Source organism: Tachypleus tridentatus, chromosome 13, assembly GCF_004210375.1.
Source record: "Tachypleus tridentatus isolate NWPU-2018 chromosome 13, ASM421037v1, whole genome shotgun sequence".
NCBI classification, from domain to species: domain Eukaryota; kingdom Metazoa; phylum Arthropoda; class Merostomata; order Xiphosura; family Limulidae; genus Tachypleus; species Tachypleus tridentatus.
The window spans coordinates 37,172,374-37,197,968 of NC_134837.1; the positions used below are offsets into that span (position 1 = coordinate 37,172,374).

The 25,595-nt window shown below is 34.0% G+C and overlaps 1 protein-coding gene across 4 annotated transcripts in view; it reads left to right on the forward strand.

Annotated features, from left to right (window-relative positions):
• Positions 1–4,203: 4,203 nt before the first annotated feature.
• The window catches only part of LOC143238552 (myocyte-specific enhancer factor 2-like), a 166,558-nt gene continuing 145,166 nt past the window's right edge, over positions 4,204–25,595 (forward strand). For 2 of the 4 annotated variants that reach the window (XM_076478890.1, XM_076478892.1), the window contains exon 1: positions 4,204–4,305. The gene's annotated coding sequence lies outside the window, so the exon portion shown is untranslated. The remainder of the gene's footprint in view (positions 4,306–25,595) is intronic. The other 2 variants (XM_076478894.1, XM_076478896.1) reach the window with 2 other exon arrangements.

Here is a 25,595-nt window from a genome sequence, read left to right on the forward strand (position 1 = left end):
AAATTAGTATATTTTTTTCTAATTGTACTTATTTAAATACAGGACTTCTAAAATTATACAAGATAATTGTAATCGCGCACGCTGAAATCTTTAAGTCCACTTCTCTTAGGCCTAACATTGCATTTATTATGTACGACCTGTATATATTCTTAAGCCTAACAAAACAGTGGTAAGTAAAATGTAATTCGATAAAATGATATGTTAACACTCTCACTTGTGTACGTATTTTGTTTTAGTTGAGTTAGGGCTAAACTTTACTGTTATAATGGTAATATACGACCTGATGTTAGATCTATTAACAATTTTTGATAATCTTTTGATATGTTGTTGCACAGAATGGCTACTGAAGTATCTTTACAGTTTCGTCTGTTGTTGGTTTTTGGTACGACCTGGAAAGGTCAAGTTCAACCTAAACTTCTTTGTACTATCGTTTATTAACTGCAAAATGCTATGAAGTTATCCAAGAAATCAGTTTCATTGTAAAAAGAGTAAAAATACATTTTTTTCAGTCAAAATATTTAACAGTAGCGTATTTCGCCTATACAAATCTGTTTAAGTACACAAATGATACTTAATCCAAAGTCGTATGTATGGACACAGAAGATAGCCCGATGTAACTTTGCTATAAGAAAAACACAAACACATAGGCCCAGCAGGGTCGCATAATTAGGGCGTTCGACTTGTAATTTGAGGGTCACGGGTTCGAATCCGTGTCACACCAAATATGCTCCCTTCGTCATCAATGGGGCCGTTATATTGCTACGGACAATCTTACTATTAGTTGGTAAAAAATTTTGCGGTGGGTGGTGATGACTAATTGTCGTCCCTCTTGTCTTACATTGCTAAATTAGGGACAGCTAGTGCAGATAGCCCATCTTTAACTTTGCGCGAAATTCAAAAAATAAACAAACAAAAAAACCTAAACACACTTTCAAAAATAATGTCATTTGCAAAGAATGAGAGCACAGAAACTCGAGCGCACATGAAGTTACGATAAAATAAACAGGTGTGCCAAGAGCTTCGTACCAGTAGAAATACTATTGAAAACGAAAGCAGGTTTGCTAAGAAACTTGCAGTAACGGAAATATTACTGGAAGACTTAGTTGAAAACAATGTTCTTAATTTATTCCACTTTAATCTAAGAGAATTTATTACATATTGATGTTTAGAATGAAACTAATATAAAGTATCTTTATTTTATATTAAACCATAACAATGTGTAATTTTTAAAGGTATCAAAACGAGTTTTTCAGAGGTGGCTTTAGTAATACATTATGTATATTTTCCGAAAGACGCACCCACTATTTTACGTTGTTCATCTCATTCTTGTTATATATATAAAAATGACTTATAATGGTTTCGCGCTATAAAGAATTCGTTATCTCAAACCTAATACAGAGGAAGAACCTAAAGTCGTTTTCAGTGACGTGCTGTTAATAAACACAATGTAAGTTTTTTTTATTTTGAAACATAGTTTTGTTACTATTTTCGTCGATCTTCTTAAAAACGTTCAGGAAATAGAACCATACATGTGCCTCCTACGCAGGTTTACATATAGTTCTTATATTGTTTCTTTTTTATATATATTACCTGTGTAAGATTGATGGAACAAAAGCCTTTCAGTGGTATCGTGCTGGTTTACCTATGTTGTTCGCTTTCATCGTTGTATGAAGCATGAATTTTGACGTCAGTCGATGACGTATTTTAATAAAAGAAAAACATCTGGATATGAGGAAATATTTTAGTGATAGACTTGTTGTACCAATACGTCAGATAACTAAGTTCTGGTACAAGGGAAGAATGTCCTGTTAATATTAAATAGCAACTCCATATTTAATTTACTCAGTGAAAAGTCAAAAGCGACATTTTACGCGAAAGTTCAGCGATGTTTAAAATCAACGATACAATTTAAAAACAGTGATTAATATTTAATTTAAAATCGGTCGTTTTGCTTTAGTCACCTTTCTGTTTTTAGCAAATCATTTCACTCATTTTTCTGCTTTGGTTTGATTTGTTTTGAATTTCGTGCAAAGCTACACGAGGGCTATCTGCGACAGTCGTCGTAATTGAGCATTATAAGACTAGAAAAAAGGCAGCTAGTAATCATCACCCACCGCCAACTCTTGGGTTACTCTTTTACCATCGAATAGTGTGATTGACCGTAATATTATAACGACACCACAAAAAGCGAACATATTTTGGTGTGACGGAGATTTGAACCCGAGACCCTAAAATTAGAAGTCAAGTGCCTTAACCACCTGGCCACGATGGGCCTTCTCATTTGCTTTGGTTCTATACCGTCATGTATTTAACTTTTCAACTTTATTCTCTAAGAGTTTTTGTTACTTTTTATCTCTTTTAGGTTAATTGTTGTTATTTTTATCTTATAAATGTTTTCCTTCTATATATATAATTTTTATCTTGTCTATTGCTTTTTCTTTTGTTTTGTACATCTTACCCCGGCCCGGCATGGCCAGGTGGTCAGGGCGCTCAACTCGTAATCTGAGGGTCGAGGGTTCGAATCCCTGTCACATCAAACATGCATGCCATTTCAGCCGTGGGGACATTATAATGTACGATCAATCCCACTACTCGTTGGTAAAAGAGTATCTCGAAGTTGGCTGTGGGTGGTAATGACTAGTTGCCTTCCTTCTAGTCTTACACTACTAAAATAAGAACGGTTAGCACAGATAACCTTCGTGTAGCTTTGCGCGAAAATCAAAGACAAACAAAACAAACAAACATCTTGCTCCACACCCACTCTCCAGTGCACAGCGGTATGTCTGCGGACTCACACCACTAGAAACCTGGTTTCAATAAACAAATTCCCATTGTGTAGCTTTGTGCCTAATTACACATAATCAACCAAAACAACTTTATATATTTTGTTTCCCTATTATTCTTGAAGTGTTCCCCTTTTGTCTCTCCTTTTCTTTTCATGCTTTCTTCAGACTTTTGCTTCGGTGTGTTTACTTTCGTTAGAGTTTTGTTTTATTTTTCTCTTCTCTTCAGACAGTTTTTGCTTTGAATTTACCTTTTAATTACTTCCCTCTCTATTATAATCTGCTGATCTGTTTGGCTTCCTTTCATTTTTCGTAAGTCTTATTTACCCATCTTTACTTGATCTCCTTTTCAATTAATTTTTTATCCTCTTATTTCTTTCTTCGCTTCTTTAATCATTTGTTTATTTCATTCAATTTTAAATTTATCAAATTTACTAATTTTTTTTCTTTGTGTTATCCTGTTATATGTTCACGTGTTTCTGTCATTCACGCATGCTAATTTTGATCATTACGAAAATGTTAAATTTATACTTTTAGTTATAATTTTCTCTGATCCATTTTGCCCTCAGTGGGTCAACGGTTTGGTTAGGGACTTGCACCAACAACATTGTGTTTTTCTAGAATGAACTTGAAAGATAAAATTTATTTGTTTTTGTGCTGATCTAGATTTAGTGCTCTTTAGTGTTATAAACGTAATTCCGATTCAGAGTGCATTGATTTCAGACTTATTTTCCTTATGAAGAATCGTTTTATTACCTATATGTTACGTTCTATTATTAAACCACTCTCTCTCTTTCTATCTTCCTATAATTTAAACGTCTTGTTATTTATTTTATACCCGTTTACTTAGTTATCTCTTTTCAACCTGGAACTTTATCCGTTTTTATTTTCTAGCATCTCACCGTTTCACATTCCTTGTTTTTGTCCTTGACGGTTCTGCTTTCGTTTCGTTCGTTCAGTCTTAAAAGGTAAATGAAAAACGAAAAGACTAGAAGCTATGAAACTTTTTTCTATACTTAAAGACACTTAATTTGCTAACATTACACAGGTCCACAGTGAGCTTATAAATTCTAACAGAATTATTCTAAATTTATTCTCACGTTTGGTACATGTACAAACATTTTCTCACTAGCCACGCGGTAACCAAGGCGCCCTTGACGCAAGTTGGTTACTAAGGATGCAGCCTAACGCCTACAGCTGGGCGGGTTCGGATGACATTGACGTCATGTATTACGTTAGAATTGCTTACAGAAATATATTGAAACTAGGTAAAAATACAAGAAAGTTCAGATTAAAAACAACTATTTCAATTTTTAAAAAGTAGGTTATGAGATTTTTTGTATTTTTTACTTATAATGTAGATTAACAGAGAAAAATGTAGGCAATAACTTAACGTACTATTTTTTACTGATACACATCAAGGTTCGCCTGCTACTTCCCGTTTCTAACGGCACTACTTTCGATATTTTGGGTTCAGTATTTGCACAGTTCCTGCTAAGAATAGCCCGCCGTCGTGAAAGAGGTACGTAACTACTTTCTATATTTAAACTTGATAGCAAAAAATAGAACCATATGCGGACATGAAACAATTTTATTAGGTTATCATATAATAAACGGACAGTCGGTGTACGGCCCTTGTTGTATGTTTATACCAAGGCGTTTTCTAGTAATCAAGAGGCACAGTTAAGGGCCTAAAACCAGGCCAGGATTTTCGTGTTGATTTGTGGCAATTTGATACCGTTAAAGTTAGTGTATGTGTAGGCGTATAAATTTGCCATTATTGTAGAGTGAAAACTTAAATATGATTTTTGAAATTATCATGGCTGATTGGCTGATTGGCTGATTTTCCTTTAAATTTGGGCCATAGATCAACACTTTTATTGGGTTTGTTTATAGTTGTTAAATAACAGTTTAATTATTTTAAAATTTACTTAATAAATATTATGTGTAAACTATATCAACATGGTTTACACGTACAGCAATGCAAGTTATATCTATACGTATGAGGCAATAATTAAATAAATATATATAGATGAAGATATAAACATATAAGAATACTTGCACTTTTATGAAATTACTATAGTCTGTGGGTGGTGCTTTGCGAGAAATTCAACAAAGACAAATAATCTATGGATGGTACAATAACTATACCTTTGAACTGCCTTTCACGAGGGTCATCAGTATCATTGTTGGCATAAAGTCGTAAGTGCTAGAGAGTGGAAACAATACTTGATATTGTTCTTTTTGTCATTTTTTTTATCAGTTGTTGGAGCCATGAAGTCCAAATGTGCAATTATCTACTGTATTTTCCGTTTAGTTAAATTCATATGTTAGGAGTTTTGTGTCTACATATTAAACCGTTGTATATGTGTAAGTGTTTGTGTGGCGTGACAGTATTATATTGTTGGACCATATGGTCTATAACTTCGTTGTCGAGTTTCTGTGAAATAATATAGCTTTTCTGACAGGTGTACATTGTAAGTTACAGATATTACTTACACCTGTCTACACGTACATGGTAAAGATGTTTTCTTTAAGTTTTAAAAGCATTAAAACAAAAGTTGCTTTTGAATATTTGTCTTATATATTTATTTAACTTGTATTAAGGCTAACGTTAAATAGTCGTAGTATATGTATTGTTTGTCTTCTTAAGTATTTGATACTATGATTTTGAAGACCGCTCTATAGTGATTGTGACGTGTTTTAAATTCAGTTTTGTTCAGGTCAACGTTTAAAATATTGATTTTTTCAAAGTTTCATCTAAATCATTTTATAGGAATATTGATCCATGTCAAATGTCTATTCTTATCAATCTTGAGTTTTAAACTTCGTATCTTTTCATAATAATAAACCTGGATATTTAAAGTCCTGTTTCGTGTATTTAGAATTGTTTGAAACAACAGTCGCGTATTTTTTTACCTACTTTTTGCTCTTTTAAAAATCAACATATTAGTTATATCAGGCAGTGTTTAAATGTATTATCCAAAATTATTAAAGTTTTTATTGAAACTGTGGCATAAAATACCTTCACCAAATATACTCCCATGTCTAATGTCCCATGTTTACGCTATAAATTTTACCTTGAGAAAGAGAGTGTTTTTAAATATCTCTATTTAAAACATATGTATTGTGACTTGATTGTATTTTGAGTTAATCGTTATGGATAATGCGTATTTTACTGTGATTTGAGATACTGTGTTACACGACGCACTGTTATTTAAAAAAAAAAGTTTGTGGGACATTACAGAGGTTATTTAGTTTACTTTTAAAAATAGCTAAAATCAGCGGCATGAGTTGGTCCTGAATTTTCAGAATTGAGAAATTTTGTTTAAATTTCGCGCAAAGCTACACGAGGGCTATCTGCGCTAGCCGTCCCTAATTTAAGAGTGTAAGACTAGAGGGAAGGCAGCTGGTCATTACCACCCACCACAAGCTCTTGTACTACTCTTTTACCAACAAATTTGTGAAATTAGCCGTCACTTTCTAACGCCCCCATGATTGAAAGGGCGATCATGTTTGGCGTGAAGGGGATTCGAACCCGCGACGCACAGATTACGAGTCGAGTGCCTTAGCCACTTGGCCATGCCATTAAGAAATTTCGTTTAAATATACAACTACTGTTGAGAGAAAAGTATAATATGAACAATATGTATGATGTGGATATTGTCGAAAAAAATTCAGATCACATTATTTAATGATGGCAGCGATAAGTTTAAGGACTTAAAACGCTAAAATCTGAGATTCAATTCCCCGCAGTAGACACAGCAGAAAACTCAATGTGAGTTTGCTCTAAGAAACAAACATTTATTGATTATTTGTGGCTTTAGTATTGAGTTGAACTTAATAAACAAACAAACAAATACTGATTAATTTTGAACCTTTTTGGCTCTTTATCATCCTGCATTTAAAAATATTGTGTTGCACATAAATGTAGATCATACAAGGCTATTTTATCCAGTGGTGTCATTTTACACACACAAGAAAAACCAGAAAAACATTTGGGTGAGGAAGACAAAGAATTCTGACCTCCTGGGGGAGTATGTTTATGTGTGTGTATGTATGTTCTTATAGCAAAGCCACATCGGACTATCTGTTGAGTCCACCGAGGGGAATGAACCCCTGATTTTATCGCTGTAAATCTGTATACCTACGGGACCTCCTTGATGTACGTATATGTGTTAATTTGGCATGATTATAAATATTTCGCAAAAATTTCCATTTAGGGCCCGAATTTTACATTTGGAGTGAGCTGTCGCTGTCCTCCCAAAATTATACCTCTGATTTAATTTTTGTAGAAAACAATGTTTGGAATGTTTTGATAAACATTTACAGAAAGGTTTTTGCTCCGTGTACCTGATTTCATTCCACCAGGAAAACAAAAAGTTGCGTTAAGATAAGAAACAAACAAACAAAATATAGGGAAAAGAATTATGTTGCGATAATAAAACAGCTGGTTGAAGAAAGTAGTGCCAGAAATAAAATTGCGTTAATATAAAACAGTCAGCTGAAAAAAAAAGTGCCAGAAGTAAAAGTTGCGTTAAGATAAGAAAAAAAAACATCCGTTAAAAAATCAGGGAAAAGAGTTGCGTAAAGATAAGAAAATAGCCAGTTAACAAAAAAAAAAAAAAAGCAGAAGGAGAAAAGTTGCTTTAGGATAAAACTGGTTTAAAAAAACGCACAAGAAAAAGGTTGTGGTTATATTAAAAACACTCGGTTGAAAATGGTTTCACTTCCGACACTCTCATTGTATATCTATACATAATTTTGCATGTATATAGAAACGTGTTGTATATATTATTGTAATAATTCTATTAATGACAAAGGGTTTGTGAAAAACTAGACTATGTAGGGTATACGTACAGACTGAACATTTTTTAGTAACTAAAATATCGTCAACATACAGAATTGCTGCTAAAATTAAATTTAGCTAAATTGTTCATACAACCTGTATTTTTTCAACTAATGCGAGTTATTTTGAGATATAAAATCGAAAGGTATAACGTAAGTACCCAGAAATTGCTAAAGATATGGTATATATATATATATTAGCACCTTATGTAATGATAACTGTTCTATGTAAATTGACAGTTTCCTACTCTCCTGTAGTTGGTACTGATCTATGGAAAAATATATTGTTATAAATGGCAAAGTTTTTAGGAGACTGTAAAACCGTAGTTACCTATATTCTACAAACAACCCATTGTTATAAATGAAAAAGTTGTTAGGAGACTGTAAAACCGTAGTTACCTATATTCTACAAACAACCCATTGTTATAAATGAAAAAGTTGTTAGAACACTGTAAAACCGTAGTTACCTATATTCTACAAACAACCCATTGTTATAAATGGCAAAGTTGTTAGGAGACTGTAAAACCGTAGTTACCTATATTCTACAAACAACCCATTGTTATAAATGACAAAGTTGTTAGGAGACTGTAAAACCGTAGTTACCTATATTCTACAAACAACCCATTGTTATAAATGACAAAGTTGTTAGGAGACTGTAAAACCGTAGCTACCTATATTCTACAAACAACCCATTGTTATAAATGGCAAAGTTGTTAGGAGACTGTAAAACCGTAGTTACCTATATTCTACAAACAACCCATTGTTATGAATGACAAAGTTGTTAGGAGACTGTAAAACCGTAGTTACCTATATTCTACAAACAACCCATTGTTATAAATGACAAAGTTGTTAGAACACTGTAAAACCGTAGTTACCTATATTCTACAAACAACCCATTGTTATAAATGGCAAAGTTGTTAGGAGATTGTAAAACCGTAGTTACCTATATTCTACAAACAACCCATTGTTATAAATGGCAAAGTTATTAGGAGACTGTAGAACCGTAGTTACCTATATTCTACAAACAACCCATTGTTATAAATGACAAAGTTGTTAGGAGACTGTAAAACCGTAGTTACCTATATTCTACAAACAACCCATTGTTATAAATGACAAAGTTGTTAGGAGACTGTAAAACCGTAGTTACCTATATTCTACAAACAACCCATTGTTATGAATGACAAAGTTGTTAGGAGACTGTAAAACCGTAGCTACCTATATTCTACAAACAACCCATTGTTATAAATGGCAAAGTTGTTAGGAGACTGTAAAACCGTAGTTACCTATATTCTACAAACAACCCATTGTTATGAATGACAAAGTTGTTAGGAGACTGTAAAACCGTAGTTACCTATATTCTACAAACAACCCATTGTTATAAATGACAAAGTTGTTAGAACACTGTAAAACCGTAGTTACCTATATTCTACAAACAACCCATTGTTATAAATGGCAAAGTTGTTAGGAGATTGTAAAACCGTAGTTACCTATATTCTACAAACAACCCATTGTTATAAATGGCAAAGTTATTAGGAGACTGTAGAACCGTAGTTACCTATATTCTACAAACAACCCATTGTTATAAATGACAAAGTTGTTAGGAGACTGTAAAACCGTAGTTACCTATATTCTACAAACAACCCATTGTTATAAATGACAAAGTTGTTAGGAGACTGTAAAACCGTAGTTACCTATATTCTACAAACAACCCATTGTTATAAATGACAAAGTTGTTAGGAGACTGTAAAACCGTAGCTACCTATATTCTACAAACAACCCATTGTTATAAATGGCAAAGTTGTTAGGAGACTGTAAAACCGTAGTTACCTATATTCTACAAACAACCCATTGTTATGAATGACAAAGTTGTTAGGAGACTGTAAAACCGTAGTTACTTATATTCTACAAACAACCCATTGTTATGAATGACAAAGTTGTTAGAACACTGTAAAACCGTAGTTACCTATATTCTACAAACAACCCATTGTTATAAATGGCAAAGTTGTTAGGAGATTGTAAAACCGTAGTTACCTATATTCTACAAACAACCCATTGTTATGAATGACAAAGTTGTTAGAAGACTGTAAAACCAAAGCTATTAATATTCTTTAGTGTATTTTTTGTTTTTTCTCTGTGTGATTTTTATGTTTTGTTATTGTAAGTGGTGGAAACTACTAATTGACACCTGCCGCACAGAGATTATTGTAGATTACAGTTGCACAGCAGATGATTTTTTGTTGACTTTCGTGCAAAGCTACACGAGGGCTGTTTGCGCTATCCGTCCTTAATTTAGCAGTGTAAGACTAGAGGGAAGGTAGCTAGTCATCATCACTCACCCTCAATTCTTGGGCTACTCTTTTCCAACGAATAGTGGGATTGACAGTAACATTATAACGCCCCACTGCTGAAAGGCCGAGCATGTTTGTGTGACCGGAATTCTAACCCACCTCACTCAGACTACGAATCGAGTGCCCTAAACCACCTGGCCATGCCGGGTACCCAGTAGATGAACTCTTCATATTTCTCGTCTTAATTTTAAATACTTGCCATGTTTATAGCATGTTTATTGCTTGCCAAGAATTATTGTTTCTACCCTTTTTTCCTTCCAATTTCTCTATCTGTTTGTAATTTTACCTCAAAGGTATATACTCAGTGTAAGGGGGTATTGATACTGTGTTAATAGAAGAAAAATTACAACTGAGCATATATTGTGATATATGAGTAAAAGGATTTCAGTTACAGTGTAATAAAATGCGTGATTAACGTTAAAGGTGTACCAGGCACAGAGCTAATCAACGTATCCAACTTAATATTTATGATTACAGTACATCAGAGAATATGGTTTATTCAACAAGGATTCTAGTAATGAAATCCATAGTAGAATTATGAACAGATTAATGATACTACAGCAGTAGTCATAGAACGCCTATACCTGCAATGAGGTCGCTTTTTCCGGCTTACAAGAAGGTGGTGGTGTCACGTGATTGCTACAAACCAAGGTCAGGTTCAGCTTCATGAATGTCAAGTGTCGTATATCATCTTAAATCTGAACAATTTACGACTTTGGAAAGTTTATGTTGACCTGGAAGAAAATGAGATGTCAAAAATAGAAAATCATAAGTCATGATTCGTCTGAATTTGTTACAGCTTGTAGGTAAATATTAAAAACATCCAGTCTAATTTTACTGACCCTTGATACGGAAACAAAGGCCACATACATCGGTTAAAAATTTAATTAGAACTAAGTTGTCTAGATAAGTAAAGTAACAAGTTTCGTTTTAACCAGAGTGAAAAAGTATTTTGATTCGATCGAGAATTCTTTGGAAAGAATCGATAATGGTTTTCACTTCTGTTATATTACGTTGGCGAAAGTGAGGAAGGTATTGTAATTTTTTTTCCTGCCCAGAGAGAGAGAAAAAAAGGGAATCTTAATATTTGATTATAAAGAATGTTTTGAGCTTTCTCGTGCCAAACTGCCTAAAGGTCTACAAAGGAAAGTGGGTCAGTCACGGTATATTTCAAGCAGTTTGGAAAACAGACATTTCGTGATGTCTGAGGTGTGTACTTTTAGGGACCATTGACTTATCCATTATATGTACCACATTTAAAGTGTCAATGAATTTCGTTATGCGATCGAATAATGATAAAAATAAAAATATGACAAAATATTTTGTACACATTGTCCACGTGTATTCGTTTTTTACTTTGTTATACAAGTAAAGCATGTATACATTCTTATACCAAAGTACAGCTGGCAACTCTTAGCTTTTCCCGACCTTGAAGGAAACTATTTATTATTATCATATACATATATGTATGCGGACATTTAGGACTTAGAACAAAGTTATTTTTAGCTCTCTCACACTAAAGGGGTTTGTTCTAGGAAGGGACCCTGCCCTAAGGGTAGCTACGGAGAGGGAAAGTGGAGGATTAACAGATGCATGACCTTGTCACTATGACACAGTAATGTCCAGTAAAAATTTAAGGCTACTTCTTGTACTTCAGAGCTTCAAGTGAAGAGCAAGCAATCCATACTTTCTTTGAACTTGTATTTGTTTACAGTTATTATTTATCACATAAAGTATATACATATATATATTTCTCTGTAAAACACGAGGTTGGTACATCGGTTTTCATTTTGAATTTGATATACAAAACCTGTGAAACCTTTTACAGGGTTAAAATGTGTGTGTTTTTGTCCAAAAAAATGTAATTATTGGCCCTAAGCTCACCGATCTTTGACCCGAGAACTTTGAACAATAATTAATTGTGTGATTTTCAGTGATTTTATTAATTGGCCATATTTATTTATATTTTAGACTAATGACAGTTTATATTTTTTTTTATGTGTAAAGTAGTACAGTAGTTTTTACATATGTAGACACAAGTGGAACGGTTGTGTGGTGTTTAAATTTTGTAAAATCTTAAAACAATTGATCAACATGCATTTTTTATTTAATTTGAGGGAAATAACAACGAGTCGGACATCTCTCATCATGAAAAACTAAACCAGTGTAAAATTATTTAATATTTTTTATGTTGTGCTGCGTTAACCTTGAAGTGTTAAACCATAAATATGAACGATTTTAACACTGGAAATTGCATTTCAAGTCAATTTTGTCAGACATTTCTCATCATGAAAAACTAAACCAGTGTAAAATTATTTAATATTTTTTATGTTGTGCTGCGTTAACCTTGAAGTGTTAAACCATAAATATGAACGATTTTAACACTGGAAATTGCATTTCAAGTCCATTTTGTCGGACATTTCTCAACATGAAAAACTAAACCAGTGTAAAATTATTTAATATTTTTATGTTGTGCTGTGTTAACCTTGAAGTGTTAAACCATGAGTATGAACAATTCTAACACTGGAAATTGCATTTCAAGCCCATTTTTCTTATCTTTGATCTCGATTTTCTTATATTGACCTAGTTGTGAGGAAAATATCTAACTGACAGTATCGTCGTAATACGGAGGACATATACAAGTTCAGTGTGACTCTTTGAGAGGGTAATGAGAAAAACAGTTGATCAAATGATGTCACAGTGGTTCATTTTTATTCGACCACGTCCACAACAGGAGTTGCATGGTTAGCGTGCATATCAAGTGAGACCTCTCAGAGACTACGGTACAGCAAATAACACGATGGAACAAAGTCATGTTACATTAGCAACATGCAGCAAGGAACAAGAGACACTTAAAGCGTTCATTTTTACGGGTTCTGGAGATTGCACAATTTTTCAGTACTTCGCACTTGAAAAAACGAGCACCACGCAAAATCATAAGGGAGCAAAATGACAAGGACACGCGGTACTGGGCTCACACTTTGGGGACGTACAAGGCTTTGCTAGGTCAAGGATCGTACTGTTGATGGGATTATTGGTTGCGGTAGAGATTTTGTAACCATAAAGTTGAGAGTTGAGTTACGTTCATTCATCAGAATGTTGATTCGTGTATGAACTTGGAAGATGCGTCCGTTTGGTGTGTGATTACATACACAAAGATATTGGTGCAAGCATTTGAAAGTTGAGCTTGTGTGCATTTGATGATAGTACTTCGTATGAATTGTGTTAAAAGTAAAGCTTGTTTGTTTGTTTGTTTTTGAATTTCACGCAAAGCTATATGAGAGCTATCTGCGTTAGCCGTCCCTAATTTATCAGTGTAAGACTAGAGGGAAGGCAGCTAGTCATCACCACCAACCGCCAACTCCTAGGTTACTCTTTTACCAACGAATAGTTGGATTGACCATCACTTATAACGCCCCCACGGCTGAAAGGGCGAGCATGCTTTGTGTAACGGCCATTCGAACCCGTGACCCTCAGATTATGAGTCGAGCGCCTTAACCACCTGGCCATGCTGGGCCAGAGTAAAGCTAATCGTGACCAAGTTTGTGCTTACGAACTAATGTTTGTAGAAAGGATTTTATTTATTAAAATACGTTGTACTGAAATATCCACCTTAAAGTACTGAACTCAAGACGTTTGTTTTTGATTATCAAATATATTTATTTAAATAACTTTAGGTAACTTAAAATAACAGTGTAAGTTTTATTTTTATTCTTAGAGTTAATTATCTTAGATAACTCATTATCACCTGCACACAAGTTTCAGACAGTGGTTCAGCTGTTTCTATACTCCTGGCGGATGGAGCGCCTATATTCCATTGTATCCCATTATATTTAAGAAAGAACAAACCTAATTAATAATAATTTAACTTTTACTGTATCTGAACTAGTGTGTAGTTAATTTTGTTACCGTTACTTCAAAAATACTTCTAGAGTTTAACAGGATGCAATTAATTACTATTTATCTTACTATAATGGATGTAACGTATATGTCACTATCTATATATGTAACCGAAACTCCTGCGTTCATCTACTGAATTGCACCTCAAACAAAAAACCAATAACAAATTTCTCTCACCCTTAGTGTATTTAAGATTCAGACAGGAAAATACTGTGGTATGTGCAACAATCATTTTTTCATAACAGAACACAATGTTAAGGACTCTCCTCACAAAAAGAAGACAACTTTCACTAGAACTATAAACGTGAGTTTGATTATATCATTATTAATGTAACTTTTAAATGCAGTACTGAGAAACTAGCATTCTTAAAAAATTATTTTTCTATAAACGGTACCACCTCTAAGGTATAAAAACATTATAGTTTATGTGAGTTAAATTTATGATTTTTTCATCTTCGTACGTTGAATCATTTTGATGCATTGAGTTACGTTTGACTAAAGAATACAATACAAATAATTTTTTATACAGTACTTCCTCTTGTAGAAAATCCTTTTTAAAAAAATGTTCACTTTTTCTAAATATTTTCCACGATTTGTGAATACATACTACCATTAGTAATTACTAGTGCAAACAATCACCTGTAGGGCGGCGTTTCTGCTAGTATTATTAATTCAACTTGTAATTTCCTTTCTAACTTTTAATGAATAAAAACTACCAATTTTACTACATTTACAGAATGGAAACTTGTTTAAAAGTCCAAACAAGCCTAACATTTATTTTTAATGTTGTAAAAATTAAATATCAATTATATAATTACCTTATAATTGTTATTCTTTTTTTTGTTTTAATCTGGTATTATTGATGATATTTTATGACAAATCATCAAAACTGTTTCTACCCTTGAAGATTTAAAGACATTAAAAAATACAAGACACTTATTGAGCTTACTAACCTGTTAATAATCTACATAATGTTATTTTGGCATGTGATTGTTCTTAACTAAATATACAACCCATCCAGGTTTGACTTTATTATTTTTTAACTAAATGTTAAATTGTACTTGTGATTTCTTCCTCTCTGATTTTACTGTATCTTTCTGAAAGGTGTGTTTTGCATAAACACATTTCACATATAAGAAGAGTCTTGGCGTTGTAATACATCTAGGTGTTATACAGTGTTAAGTAAAGGGAGCACAACATCATTTCTAATGTCAATGTCCTTTTATAATGTTTCCAAGAAATAGACTTACTAACAGTTTGCTCGGTAGCTCTTTACACTCATTTCCGATTAATTTATTGAGGGTATCTACTGTTTTGGCTAAACTGAATCATCCAATCATCACCTTTCACCAATCTCCAATGAAACAGTCAGAGAGCAACGAAATACAACTGATAATTCGTTTCGCTTCACGTGCTCGCTATCTGTCATTTGATCACTGCTACTAATAGGACAAATATTAACGCTAATCGTTTATCACGTGAGACTGAAAATTTTCCTTGCTAACTGCTTTAGCGCGACTGTTTTTGTTCATTTGTTATTAAGCGCAAACTCACACAATGGGGCATCGAAACCCGATTTTTAATGTTATAAGTCCCTGGACCTGCCACCAAGGGGTGACGCATCTGTTAGATTCAAACATACGACTATCGAAAATTAAAAAAAAATACTTAAAGGATATTTTCACAGGCTGCACCAGTTCTCGAATAACAACAACAAAAGCATTTTATTAAATTTGAACAGTTCAAGTAATGGATGCTAGTGCTGTTTTTGTTACGAAGTTGATCAACTAATGTTGAGTTACCTGTTTTGGAAAACACAGAAGTTTCACACTGATATAAACCAGACCGGTATTTGCTTTCTTCTTTGTGGGTATTTGGGTATTTTGATACCCAGGAGGGTCAGGTTCAAAAAACCTCTTCCTCCATCCCTAACTTTCATTTCAGCTACTACTATGTTGTAGTTGTAGTGCTTTAGGGCCAGAGTAACACATAGTACTCCGGCCCTTTTCAGGACAAATAGACTGGTATTGAACTGTTCATAGCTTTATTTTAAAGAATGTAAATAACATATTCCTCTGCGCTCTACTTGATTCGCAAAAGACTCGATAGGCGTCTACCTTATATTTTAATGATAATTTACTGATACTGGTCAAAACTACTTCACTGAAGAATAATCTGTACGTATTTATACAAATAACTGTATACAAATTAACCAAACAAAATCACTCTGAGGCTTGAAAGTTAATTTATGATATTGTTTGATTAAATAAATGAAAACGCAATGCAACGTTGTCGTTCTCTTAAACTGATCATGGATATTAAAGGGCAGAGGCTGTGATCACCGTATCTCTTTGCTTGTTTTACTTGTTGAAACATATAGATTGCACTTTACGAACAAGTCATAGATTAAACCAAAGTTAAATATTTATCTTCATTTTGGAGGCACCAGGACGGGAACTTTTGATTCCTAAAGGTTCATCAAATGTGGATAAACATAAACGAAATAAATAATTCTATGTTGGTTGGTACCGTTCAATAAATTATTTCAACTGATCGTTATCAGATGACTATTTCTGCCTAATTTGACATAATTCCGACAATTATGGAGGGATGATTTGTCCATGACCTTTGGGATAAAATATTTTGAACCTAAGTACTTGGTTCTTCGATTACATTTAATATTTTAAACAGATAATTACTAGATATGGCTTCCCTCCTACTTGTTCTCCGGTAGAATAGCGGTTAGTTTTTGGAATTACAACGCTAAAATCAAGGGCTCGATTCCTGTCAGTGGGTGCAGAGGATAGTCCGGCGTTACTTTGGTATAATGAAACATACACACGTTTCAACGACATTTATAAAAGTTAGACTATTGTTTTTCAAACATTTAATTACAGCATGAAAAATATCAGTTATAAAACTACAGATTTTTACTCATCATACAGCCCTATTTAAATCTTTAATTAACTTTAGTTTAATTATAACTTACGGAAAAGTTATTCTAAGATGAACACTTCGTTGAAGATTGTAGAGTACCCGAAATTTTCCTCATAATACTTTTTTTTTGTTGAGGGGTCACATGATGTTACGGCGGTCATAGCATTTCAGTGACAAGGTTCATAATAACAGTATTTACGGTCAACATGCAAATTAAATTTGTACCATGGTATTACCAAAATCATTTTGCACTATCGGCAGTGGGTGTGTTACGAGAGTGACAGTCAATTCTGAACATTTGGTATGGAGTAGTCGCTTCAGGCGGCAGACGCTGCTGGCTGGTTGCCTTCCATTTTTATCGCATTAAAAAAAATATGATGGACTATGCTTGACCTATAGGGGTATCTGATTTGGCCGCTGACGTTCAGTTGAAGAAACAAAAATCGACATATCACCGAAGATGACACTGCGAAAAAGCTTGCTCTTGTCATATCATTAGCTGATTTGTATCACTTGAAAAAAGAAGCACAAACAACAACAACGTTTATTCCACGAAACATGAAAAAAATCGTGCTGTCACGTAATCTTACTTAATATTGATTACATGATAATCAAACTTCATTGTCCCTATGAGAAAAATATTTTTAAAATAAATGACCCCATTTCATTGTTTTACGAAAATAATTAATTGCAATTTCAGAACACTTTTACAAAAATTCGTAATGATTGAATTGTGACATTAAAGTCTTATGTGGAATTTCTAGGAACATTGTTACATCAATTTGTTTTTCTTTCAAAATGTGGTTGCAGTTTATCAAACTTACTACGCCTACTCTGCCTTAAGTTCTACTGAAACGATACTCTAGCTTTGCTGGTGCTCATGAGACTTATGTGTGGGAGGGTGCATCTCTAAAGTATACCTTGTTTTAACCAACTTTCGCTTTGGGCGAATGCTTGAACCCTGAAATAATCGCGTGAAATAGCTACAGTTTTTTTAGTTAATATGACATTTATTATTATTATTTCTTTTTAAATAAAAATATTAAATTCTATCAGCATTTACGTTTTCGCGTTCCAGGTATGACCTAGATAGATGATATTAACTTTATTTACAGTAACTTTAAGTTTATTCAATTTCAAGTAATATTCAATCAAAATTTTCAAAATATATTTTAGTTATAGCGATATTATAAATATTCGACTCACCAGTTAAAACAAGTACAGAGGCTTTTAACTCGTAATTTTGCACGTTGTAAATTAGAATCATCTAATGGGTAAATAGGTCATACAACAGCATTGCATATTGTTCAAAATAGTGAAATTTATATTTCAATCAAAGTCACATAACTTTATAATTTGTTAGAATTGGTGCTATATTCTAGGTGTTGGATATGCAAAGTTAACGTGGCATTTGTGATGTATCCTAGATGGTGGATGTTCACAGTTGACATGTAGTTAATGGTGTATTCTAGATGGTAGATGTGCACATCGTGAAGTTAGTGGTGTATCCTGGATGATGGATGTGCACAGTTAACATGTAGTTAATGGTGTATTCTAGATAGCAGATGTGCACATCGTGAAGTTAGTGGTGTATCCTGAATGATGGATGTACACAGTTAACGTGGAGTCTTCGGTGGATCTTTGGTGGTGTATGCTCACTTAACGTAGGGTTAGTGGCGTATCTAAAATGATGAAAATATGTTTGTAATAAGAGAGTAGCGCGGAATCCTAAATGGTGGTTAACATTTATAGATTGTATGGTGCTGCTGATGAAGATAATCAAGTAATATATTATTTATGATATAATCTAGGTGTATTCTTGAACTAATACTATTGTACATAGCGCGCGTTGAATGTTTGTGGTGTCTGCTACATTACATCAGGAAAGGGAAGGTAAAATATCATAATAGTTTAAAAACGAAATGATAAGTGAAAATATAAAGTAAGATGCGTGTGTATTGAAGTGTGTGTGTATGTATTTGTGCATATGCACACAAACACGCACATCCCTAAGCTGAAACCACCAACACTTTTTTTTTTTTTTAATCAGTGACAACCTGATTTATTGCTGTCACTCTGTCTGGTTGTACCAATCAATAATGAGCAAAACAGTTGTGGCAATCACGCAAGGTATCAACATATATGCGCACGCGTTGACCATGTAGGTGTCTCGACTGTAGGTTGAGATTACTGTTATAATACCAGAAGTATACTAGCATTACTTAACGTATTAGTGTAATGAAGTCTTAGAACGTCTATTATCTTATATAATACAGTTGTATTAGTTGAGGAGATTTTCAGGATTCGTTTACGTGGAGTTTTTATTTTATTTTTTGCTGCATGCGTCTTACGCCAAACAGATTTAAGATAGAGAGCGAAAATAATAAGAAATACATTTTACCTTTAACTACATATATCATAGTGGGTGGGGGATGTTTTCTTATAGCAAAGCCACATCGGGCTATCTGCTGAGCCCACCGAGAGGAATCGAACCCCTGATTATAGGGTTGTAAATCCGAAGACATAGCGCTGTACTATCGGGGGGCTATATATTAGAGAAATGATGAAGTATATTATTGGTAATCCGATAAAAGCTGTACCATTATTTTCAATGTAATTTGAAATATGAGTTAAGAAATGGGTTTTAACGTATCCACCAAAGCTTATGCAATCACTTTGCTAACAGTCATTACGGTCTGACGTGCCCTGATGGTTGGAGTTCTGGGACTTTGTCCAAAAAATCCCGCTCTGCACTTTGGTTCGTTGGTGTTCTGTAAGAATGACAAATCATACCACTCGGCCAAGAGTTGGCGGGGGGCGCTTCGGATTAGCTATCTTCCCTCTAGTCCGTCCATTGAGAATTAGGAATGACTATATGAAGATATTATTTTTTTTTCTTTGCACTAAATTCTAAAACCAACAAACTAATAGTTACAAATATATATATAAGCAGCTTCACAAAGTTTTATTAATTGTGATGTTACACACAAACTGGTGTAATTAAAACTATCTTATCGACACGCCACAATTACAGTTTTAGTTTTATTTACTCTTGAAAGAGAACACTTCCCACGTAGTCTGCGGAAGTTCATCTGGTATTACATTAATTAATTGTTTCTGCACTTCAACCATGTCTTAATATGACTACATGATGAAAGTGTGTTTTAAAATCAAGACCAGTGAACATGTTACAACGGCCCGCTGCCATGGCGACAGGATAGCTTCGTTAGGCAAGAAGTTTCCAAAGGAGCATGTTAGAGACGAGATTTTGCGGGATGAGACGTTTATTGATTTAGTTTGGTTGAAAATGGCGTTAGTTGAGTTTTATGCTGAACGATATAGCTTTTTGTCTTAGGCGGGATAACAGTGCGAGTTGTAAAGCATTCGGACAGTTTCACATCTTCTGGTATGAAACTGGTAAACAATTACTGTATATTATGCCTTGTAAGACGCGTATTTTGCTTTACAAATACCTTGAAAAATTCCCATGCGTCTTCCAAAACAAAATTGATGGGTTAAGGCAACAGGTTAGATTAGGGTCTAATCAAAATAGCCTCTTATAGAGATCATAATCTCATTACTTACCAATTACAATTTTTTCATTAATATAAAACATTCAGTTTAACTAATATTGTCGATATACTGTGAATAATGTTATGTATTTGACTGTATTTACTCAGTAGGTTGAAAGATTTAAGGCTGCATCAAGGTGTTACTGAGTCAAAATATTTTTTTTTTAGAATTGTCTTTCCAAAATTAGGATGTGTCTTCTACGATGTAGCATCTTACAAGGCGTAAAATACGGTAACCAGCAGTTAAACAAGTAGCAGCTGTATTATTGGCCTTGTCTGTTTCTGATCAATAAAACACACATTCGGGCGAATGAGGGCTACTTTGCACACTTTTTTCTTAGAGTGTGGTTTTAGATTGTTCTTATCAAGTACCCTATAAAGAGCGAAGTTTCTCTAAAGCGTATGGATGTGAAAGATATGTCGTGCATTGAATTCGTGCAACATAACGATAATGTCAGAATATTAGAGAAGTGTTCAGAAGTCTAAATGACGTTAGTGGTTTTCCTAGCCATGAGTTTGCTTTCTGATGTCGCGATGACTCATTGGACTCTACAGTTCAAGAAAACTACACGCGACTATTGGATTAATTTTTCATCATAACGTTAAGTTCAGAGGCTACTAGACGTAAATCTCGCTCTTATTTTTTTGGGCTGTTCAAGACAATTCATAACGAGTTAATATTTTAAATATCTGAAGAAATGGCACTGCACACTGACAGCGATATTAAGCTGTTGAAACAACAGTTTTATCTCAGTAAACCAACTGTCGGTTGTGTTGCACTGTGTTGTGGATCGACAGAAAGGAAATTTCTGAGAAGTGTTCGACTCTGTTATCACCAAATGATTACAAAACAAAGTTGGTGTTTTAGTCGTAAGATGGCGTGGTCGTGGTGGCTGATGACTTAAAAGTTTACAGGGCTAATAAAAATGGATGTTTAGCCCCACGTTTGGATCTTATTTTGCTGCATGGAGATCCTCATTGTTTTAACAACAATCTCATTTAAGAAGGAACTGCTTTCTCTCCAAAAAAAAAACCAACCCACTTTGCACGATAATGTCGTTGATAGCTTCTTTACAGAAAGAGAGAAGCAAAACGAAAATGAGTGAAGAATGGTTTGTAAATAATTTCAGTATTAATAAAGCGATTCTGTAGTTGGTGAAAGTTTTACGGCAGTTGTAAATTAGGGTTCGTGGTAAAACATGGTGCAACAATTTCGGTATTTATGGCAACGCTAGAAACCGAGTTTCGATACCTGTGGTGGGCAGAGCGCAAATATCCCAGTATGTAGCTCAATGCTTAATTGCAGAAAAACAGTTTACTTGACGTAGTGTTGAAGTTTTAATTAATTAAAAACATGGTAGTTGTTTTGTTTTGTTACGGACTTTTGTAAATAATTAACTTGTACTTGGAAAGGGCTGTGTCAGACAGTAGACGTTTTAAGACCGGAAGTTTCTAGTGAGGTAAAGTAGAAGAGAAAAACAGGACATCCGTTAAACGTGTGTCAAGAAGAAAAGAATTTTGAAACATACTTCTTGGGAGTTAGCCGACAAGATGTTTTTATCTTTCTATCTCGTCGCCTTCCAAACAAAATATTGGAAGACAAAAAAAATGAAGTCGTGCATCAATTTCCTTTTATCACCTAAGCTTTAAGATTATCAATTATAAAAATAAAACACGTATTTAAATAGATATATTTAATAAAATTGTTTACCCAGTTTCTGGTCCAGTGTATGTTTCGTGACCTTCAGACTTGCATTATTTTTGTGAGTGTGTATGTATATATATTTAAAAAATAGATCATGAATCTTTCCCTGAGACATTGAAGTGGGACACCGTGTAAAGCATGTGCTCACCGTTTCCCGATCAGACGTTGAAGTAGGACACCGTATAAAGCCATACGTACACCATTTCCCGATCAGAAGTTGGGGTAGGACATCGTATAGAGCCATACATACGCCATTTCCCGATTAGACTGTATATAACCATGCATACAAAATTTCCTGTTCAGACATTGAAGCAGGACACACCGTATGTGGCATGTGTAACCAGTTTTTGTGGTGAATAACGATTGTGGGGGGCGTATTCTGCTTAAAGTAAAGTGAGGGTTTGTTAAAAATTTGAAAACTAAATTTTAATTTTCTCAGAATTAGTTTGTGTGGCTAATTTAAAGACATATCTTTGTGTATACATAGATCGAAACTATGACAGCTGGGCAGCAAATTTCAATAGATTAGAGCATCGTTTTTCAACCTTTTTGATACCAGAGACCGGCTCGTTTCTTCCCTTACTGTCCGGGTACAAAGAAGAACAATTATAATTTATACTTAAATAATTCGTCAATTTTTTATATATTTGTGAAATATGCGTACAAATAAGAGAGTAGTGGTGAGCCGATGGTTGAGAAACACTGGACTTGGGTAGTGTTTAAGAAAATGGGGTTTTCGAGACCATCTCGGTGTAGTCTCAGCACATATATAAGAAATATTTTCTTTTACAATTTCCTTACTGGGCATAGCAGTGATAGTTTATTTATGACAGTAAAATTATTCATTATTGAGATGTTATTTCAAAAACAAGTTGCAATGAAAGTATAGTATTTTATAATGGATATTATTTATATAAAATATTTATTAACTCATCTGGAAGGCATTCTCGACCATAATGTTTATGATCGTGGAGGTAGGGGTGACTCAAGCTATAATGTATGGAAACCACTGGCATAGTGAGTTTTTTATTATATCAAAAAATCAAACTCTAGACAGGATTCAGGAAGCGTGTAATTTTCTCTTACCAATGCACCGATTTGTGAATTATGAAAACGATTGATTTATAATGTACACTTATGAGACTCTTGATTTTTGTGTAAAACTTTTTATGTCATTTTGACCCGATATTGGTCAAAATTCCTGTAAGTAGCAAAAAACGTTTACTTTTGCGTTTGCTTTTAAAATATCTCCATTAAGTAAAAAGCATAACATTAGTAGGGATGTCGCTTTTATAACATCAAAAAGTAATGGACGTAAAAGATAAATTAACAAATTGAGAGGTCGTTGTTGCTGTTTTTTTTGTAGAGCAGAAAATAGAAGCAAGCTGTTTTCGAAAATAATATTTCGAACTAAAATCTGGGAACCCAGTGGTTCCTTTTATTGTAGTCCTCGAATTTAAAATTTGTTTTTCGCTGGGAAGGCTTTTTCAGGAGTTTAGAGCAGGGCTTGAATCCCCTCCTCGTCTATTATCCTCACTGACCACGTATGGAGCCCCCAGTGGCTCAGCGGTATGTCTGCGGACTTACGACGCTAAAATTCGGGTTTCGATACTCGTGGTGGACAGACCACAGATAGTCCATTGTATAGCTTTGTGCTCAATTCAAAACACCAACCGACCACGTGTGAAAATGCGATGAAAAAGCGTATTATCTTAATTTCTTGCCTAAATGCGTTTATACTACACACAAATATGCTTTTTGTGATATATGTTTGGGTAAGTTATAAATGAGTGTTACCTGGGAATAACACTGTAAAACTGAGTGACCAAAAACATTTCTGTTGTTTATTTAGACTGTCACCTGGAAGTAAGAGCATTGAAACACAGAGTTGAGGCCTTTTATTTGTGCATTAAGTAAAAAAAAAAAAGATAGATTTATTATTTTTACAGTATGTAGTAGAAAGTTAAGACTTTGTATAAATAAATGTGTTTGTCTTTTTTATAGTTTTAGTCAACAAATTACACTTTCTGGTTCAACTTAATAAGATAATTTACTTTTATTATATGCATCATTTGCACGAGAAGATAATTTGAGACAAAAATTCTTTTAATGGAAATTGCAGCTCAAGAATTACTAGTAATAAAATATCGCGTTTTTTTATAGTAGACTTTCCGTGTCCTTTTTGTCCCGTAACACGAAAAGGGGAGGAATACTGATATAGTCGAGTGCCATTGTTTAGTAAATTTTGTTTTTTAAGGAAAGAGGTAATTGGGTAGGTAACAATACATACGAGTATGAAAAATTGCAATAGTCAGAAAAACCCAACAAAGTTATCCTTGTTAGCATGAGCGGGTTACCAGCTAGTTTCAAAGCTCCATCACTGGCATGCTGTGTTGTAAACAGTATCAATATTTACATTATTAAATGATAAAATGAATCATAATCCATAACGAATTGTAGTTAGGAAACATTTGTGAAAATTATAAGAAGTTAGAATAACATCGGAAAACCTCTGAGTCGATAAAGATAAAGAAAAAATGTTTTTTGCATATCATACTGAAAACAAAATCAGTAAAGATGAAATAAGTTATATTCCAACTAACTTTAAAAGTAGTTTTTAATAAAAAGTCGAACGAAAACTAACAACGTATAAAATACGCAACGTAGAAATGGAAGTAAAACAAGGAAATTAAATGAATTATACATAGGTTTGAATTTCGCGCATAGCTACACGAGGACTATCTGCATTAGCCGTCCCTAATTTAGAAGTGTAAGACTAGAGGGAAGGCAGCTAGTCATCACCACCCACCGTCAACTCTTGGGCTACTCTTTTACCAACGAATAGTGGGATCGACTTCACTTTATAACGCCCCCACGGTTGAAAGGGGGAGCATGTTTGGTGTGACGGGGATTCTAACCCGCGACCCTCAGATTACGAGTCGAGTGTCTTAACCACCCGGCCTTGCGGGGACCAACATACATAGGAAATAATGGAAAGCAATTTATAAGAATAAGGAATGATCTCCCACACAAATGAAACATATTGATACAAAATTCATACGAAAGTCTGGACTAAGAGGCCCGGCATGGCCAGGTGGTTAAGGCAGTCGACTCGTAATTCGAGGGTCACCGGTTTGAATCCCCGTCACACCAAACATGTTCGCCTTTTCAGCCGTGGGAGCGTTATAATGTGACGGTAAATCCCACTATTTGTTGATAAAAGAGCAGCCAAAAAGTTAGTGGTGGGCGGTGATGACTAGCTGCCTTCCCTCTAGTCTTACATTGCTAAATTAGGGACAGGTAGCGCAGATAGCCCTCGTGTAGCTTTGTACGAAATTCACAACAAACAAAAACAAACTAAACTGCATTAAAAACGAATATATATTTATATAATATTAAAGAAAATAACAGAAGTTTAAAATTGAACACTTAAAACCGTAGCCGTACAATAAATATTTTAAACATTAGAATATTGCACAAAGAACAAGATGTATAGAAAAAA